The following is a 6,193-nucleotide window of genomic DNA, read 5'->3' as shown; positions in this document are numbered from 1 at the left end:
TAGTAACATATGATATGAAAATTTTAATTATAATTAAGAGATTGGGAGAAGAAGAATATACATGCTAAAAGACGAACTTTAAACCCTTAAAAACAACCCTTAGAGTTAAAATATTGCCAAAAGATTTCTTAGTGCGCCTCTAAAGGGCTAACTGAACATACCTACCAAATTTGAACGTTTTAGTTATGCGAGTGAGTGAGTGAGTGATTGAGTGAGTGCCATTTCGCTTTTATATATATAGATTCCTTGCTATCCAATACGGATGCGATGTGTTTCAAAATGAATAGCCTACTTTATTCAAACTTTATCAGCTGCATCATATTATCCAATTTGGCCACTGTTCATATTCAGAATCAACAAGCTGCAATTCTTTTCTATCCATGCAATTTCAACGGTTCAATGACCTTCAGCGCAGTTCCATAGCCATGCAAGAGGTAGCCTATGGTCAGTTGAGTGTTTCTCTAATTGATTGCCTGCAATCTTCTCGTTAAACTAGAATGTGGGTGTGCTGTGTAGACTCTCCCTCTCTCTCTGCTCAACCATCACATGCAAGAAAAACCGGCCGGGTTGGTCTAGTGCCAGAGAAAACTCCTATAATATTTATTTATACATTCATACATATAATATCATTCTCAATTATAAATGATTGGGAGAAAAACAACAGGCTTAAAGCCCAAAATTCTTCCTTTCCCAAATTTATATTATTATTACAACAACAGAATATTATATTCTGTAATAAATTTTATAATTTATACTATAATATATTCCTCTATGCTGTATTCTGTGCTAGTATGTTTCAAACTTCTGTCTGCTAGCACAGCCTGGTTCGTGGGTTCGAATCCCGCCGATGGCATGGACGTTTGATCATCTCATCAATTCACCAACGCACTTTATATCACTCATGCACAAGCATACAGCTCATTTGGGTATCATCCGCCAAAAAAAAAAAAAAAACAGCATCCATCAATAATTTCTATGTCAATTCAACAATAATTTGTATTTCTATTTCCAATAATAACTACTTTTCAACATCCAAGATATCAATAGTTTAGGTCTGGATAGCTTTTAGCTTCAACAAAAATTAATGTTTCTTTTAAAACTATCATTGATTGCAAAAATCTCTGTCTATTTAGATTAAAAAAATATATAATAATTTTCCACATGCGGAGGTGATTGACATTATTAGACTATGAGAATCATTGTGTTTGAGTCAGTATTTTTATTTTCAATTGAGGAAGGAATGATATTTAATACTTTCACAACACGCATATTTTTCAAATCCACTTGACAAATAAAATCTTGAAACTTGACAAATAAATGAAATGTTTCAGGAACGTCGATATTAATTGGTTAAAAGAAACTCTCTAAAGTCTCAGCTCCGCCCTTCAGCTGAACTGTAAATCGAATTTATAAATTTCCAGTTCAGTCGTTCTTGGAATAAAATACTTATCCCTTTTATAAAATTCTTATCGTTGAATACACTCTTATGAGTGTATATACTGGATGATTAAGTCTTATCAGGACAATAACATGATTTCATTATTGAAAAAAGAAATATTAATTATTGTTGAATTGAAATAGAAATTATTGATGCAGGTAACGCAATTCACGCCTTCATAACCAAGGCATCCAAGTAGCCATTTTATCTTTACAGCTCACTACCAATAGGAAGCAAGCAGCATGAGAATGTCACAGCTATTCATCGTCCAATCAGACTGCTCGTTGACTTTGAGGCGTGGCTTAGCCACTCCTCTGGTGTCTTGAGTTAGTTTGGCCTCTCTCCGCTAGAATTCTCTAAAATTCTCAACGTGAAACCACGATATATTTTTTTAAAATTACAATATTATGAAGTTGTATTGTGACATGGCTTTCAAGCAATTTATTTCATAGGTCAGCTATAGATTCTAGAAATAATGTATTAAGGTGCGTACAGATATGCGCGCCGCGAACATGAGCAATTCACTTCTAATCAGCTGACTATATCTGTATTTTTACAGAAACGGTAAGATACAGATATAAAAAGCTTGGCATCAGCTGATTAAAAGTGAATTACTCATGTTCGCGCGCGTAAATTTGTACGCACCTTAATATTTTTTAGAAGAGTGATTTCTAACCAGAGTCAAAAAGAATATTTGGTCTAGGAACGCCAAATTGCTAGATCCTGGCATCCTGCCCTGAATAAATTATGTCTTATTACAGAAGTCATTCACGCGAATTATAATAGGTATCATCATGCAGATTTTCCCCATCTTCAAACTTATTTTTTATGTGAATATACTGTAGTTTGTGAACTGGAAAGGTGAAATATATTGACTTAAGTCATTCAAACTACACAATCTATTTTACAATGGAAATTACTATGAGAAATAAAGCTTGGACTTTCTAGATTCTATTATTTGATAAGCACTTGAACGCTACGAGACACAAATTATTATTGTTTGGCTAATCTACAAAACTGAGTTCAATACATCACGTCCCAATTTGCTAAGGTTGCCAATAATTCTAGCTGGTCTGAATCGTTTCAGTTTCAATAACCTTGTAACCTACTTCTAGTTCCATCAAAAATGTTTTATGTGGATTATTCAAGTAAGCAAAATTGACATACAATAGCACTGTCCAACACAATAATTCATAGTAATAAATTAATGTGCATTTGTAGAGTCGAAATTACGATGAAAAGTTCTAGAAGCCGATTCATGGAAATTTATTTCAGAAAGAATTGATAAATCGGATGCTGAATTATCAAATTAAAATCTAAATAGATTTTTTAGATATCTAAATTATCAATTATAAAATGAATTGATTAATCCAGTTTTCCGCAATTCTAATAACTGAACGTTCATTATAAACGCGCATCGTGAAGTAATAGGAATATTTTGATCAGACATTGTCCCGTTAATAATTTTTCCATGAAGAAGACAATATCAGTTTTCTCAGCAATAAAAAATCTTATTTTGATAGCATTGAAATGATGTGGTTAGGCGGAACCAATGTTCTACATGTCTCTCTGGCATGTTTCCCAGAAATTCTTATGAATCATTTCCAAAAATGAATTTTCACAATAATTATTCAATTAGCTTTTTCATTGTTTTGAATGGTCGATACACTCGTATTGCATGATAAGAACCGTCTTTCATTATTTCATAGTTTATCAGAACTGGCTTGACATCATTTCAATTAACAAATTTATTCTCTCAGAAAGAAATAAGATTGGAGAAGTGTTTTATTATTGATTACACAGAACGATACATGAATAATTATGATTCAATTAATTTCCAGTACTAACTCCGCCTAGTAAAGATTTTTCTCATTTCATTTCAATCATTTCAATATATTATATTATATTATATTATATTATATTATATTTTTATTGCTAAAGTAATATTTTTATTTATTTCAATATATTTTTTAAATCATTTATTGATTACACAGAAAGATAAATGAATAATTATGATTCAATTAATTTTCAGTACTAACTCCGCCTAATAAGGATTTTTCTAATTTCATTTCAATCATTTCAATATATTATATTATATTATATATATTATATTATATTATATATATTATATTATATTATATTCATATTCTTCATGATTGGATAACTATTTTCCAGTCACATACTAATAAACAGAGCCTGATCGAGTTACTAGAGAGTCTCAGATATTTTTTCTAGAAAATTTTAGCGTTCTATGATAAAATTCGGCGAGTCACTTCTCAGACAGAAGAGTCTCGATAAATTGAGCCAGTTATCGAAGATTCGATGTAATTCGAGTTGAATAAAATTAAATGGAATTTTGTTTTGCTGAAGATGATGCCCATCTTAGTCCTAAGCCCTATTAGTCTTATGCTTGCATTCTGATCGGAGTGATGAATGACTTGATACTATGAATGAAATGACTTGATACTATAAATGGAATTGAAACGTTCCAGCTCTGATAGACGGTAATCTAAATGTGCTTACAGATATACACGCCGCGAACATGAGCAATTGACTTTTAATCAGCTGACTATATCTGATTATATTTTTACATAAAAACTATATTTTTACAGAGACGGTAAGATACAGATATAGAAAGCTTGGCATCAGCTGATTAAAAGTGAATTGCTCATGTTCGCGGCGCGTATATCTGTACGCGCCTATAGAGAAGAAATCTTTGTCAAAGTTTGTCTAACTACCTACTTTTGTAATGTGGCTACTGATATTATTGACACATTATATTACTGATATTAAACGCAATAAAAGTTATCAAGTAACTTTTTGTGCTTTGTCTACTTCTCAGATTTCTCCTTCTCCTAGTTTTCTTTTATTAACTCCAATATCACAGTACCGTACCGTTTACAAGGAATCTTTGGAAAATATTCTTTTGGATTGTGGAAGCTTTAGAAGGAACTCGTTGTTGAGAAGATATTGTTTGAGTGAGAGGATCCATCTACTATTGAGTTCACTCCATCTCCCAGTTTTGTTCAATTTACTTCAGTATCATATTACTGTTATCAAGGAAATCTCTGGTGAATATTTCTCGCACTATATATAACTTTAGTTTAGAAAGAACATGTTGCTGAAAATATATTGTTTGAGTGAGAGAGTCTATCTACCTATCAATTTACTCCTTCTCACTACTTTGTTCTTCAACTTCAGCTACAATAACATTGTGCCGTTTACAAGAAATTTATGGAGAATGATTTTTTTTAGAACCTTTAGAAGGAACATTTTGAGAATATATTGTTTGTGTGAGAGGTTCAATCTATTCCTTCTTCTCTCAGATTTTTTTGTATCTAAGACTCTAATCATAGAGCTGTTTCCAAAGAAATCTTTGGAAAATATTTTTGGATTGTGGAACCTTTAGAAGGAAAATGTTGTTGAAAAGACATTGTAGAGTGTGAGGGCGAGCCTCAGCTCGTTGGCGGAGTGATTCAGCCGGTGTGGCGTCCACCGCTTCTGCTCACTCTCTCACACGCTTTCTGTCTCTTTCTCCTCTCTCTGCTGCCTCTGACAACTCTCTCACTCACTTATACTCTATCACTCTCTCACACGCTTTCTGTCTCTTTCTCCTCTCTCTGCTGCCTCTGACAACTCTCTCACTCACTTATACTCTATCACTCTCAATCACTCTCTCTCTCTCTCTCTCTCTCTCTCCACTCTCTTCTGCCTCTGACAACTCTCTCACTCACACGCTATCACTCTCAATCTCTCTGCCTTACTCTCACTCAGTCTCTCTCCCTCACTCTCTCACTCTAACTCTATCACTATCTATCACTCATACGCTGACTCTCTATTATTTTATATCCAGAGAATCGACATTCATTAAATTCATTTGTTGAAACACCGCTGATTTATGAAGTTACATCGTATAATTAGCAATACCGTCATCTAATGTAAATTAGTGTATAAGCCAGTAAATAAAGATGTATTTAAAGCCCAAGTAATGAAATATTTATTGAATGGTGGCTTCTATTCCAAAAAGGAATACATGGATAACTAGTGGATACATTCAATAATATTGTGTACGGTAATAGCTGTGGTTGATAAACCAACTTATGGTACTTTTGTGTTTGTACTTTGTGACATTGATCATTTCATGTATTTTAATTGTTTTTGTAATTGACGTTTGCTATGTCTGTCTGTAATTGTACAGCTTTTTATGCAATAAAAATATTTATTATTATTAATATTGTAACATACATAAATGAAGAACTCTAATCAGATTAGAGTGAATCTAATCCAATCTCTCACTCCTCTCTCTAACATCTCTCATTCTCACACACTCTATCTCTCCCTCACTCTCTCTCATTCTAACTCTCTCTCCTCTCTCGGCCACTTCTGCAATCTCTCTCTCACTGTCTCTCTCGCTCTCTCTCTCTCTCTGCCTCCTCTACCCACTATCTCACTATTCTCTCTGCTGCCTCTGACTCCCTCACTCTCAATCTCTCTCTCACTCTCTCTGACTCTTTCACTCTCTCACTCTCTCTCTCTCTCTCTCTCTCTTTCTCTCTCTCTCTCTCTCTCTCTCTCTCTCTCTCTGCCGCCTCTGCCCTGAGACCACCGACCGACTCATAACGTCGTTTCTCTGTTTTGCAGCGTGGGTGCAGCAGACATCAGGCAGGCGGCAAGCAACCGGTTTCATGCACAACAGCATTCGCGTTGTTACGTCGCCGAAGAGTGGGCAGAGCACCGCGATTGGCCGCCAGCCGA

The sequence above is a fragment of the Nilaparvata lugens genome, chromosome 2, assembly GCF_014356525.2.
Source record: "Nilaparvata lugens isolate BPH chromosome 2, ASM1435652v1, whole genome shotgun sequence".
Taxonomy (NCBI): domain Eukaryota; kingdom Metazoa; phylum Arthropoda; class Insecta; order Hemiptera; family Delphacidae; genus Nilaparvata; species Nilaparvata lugens.
This window is presented reverse-complemented; position numbering follows the sequence as displayed.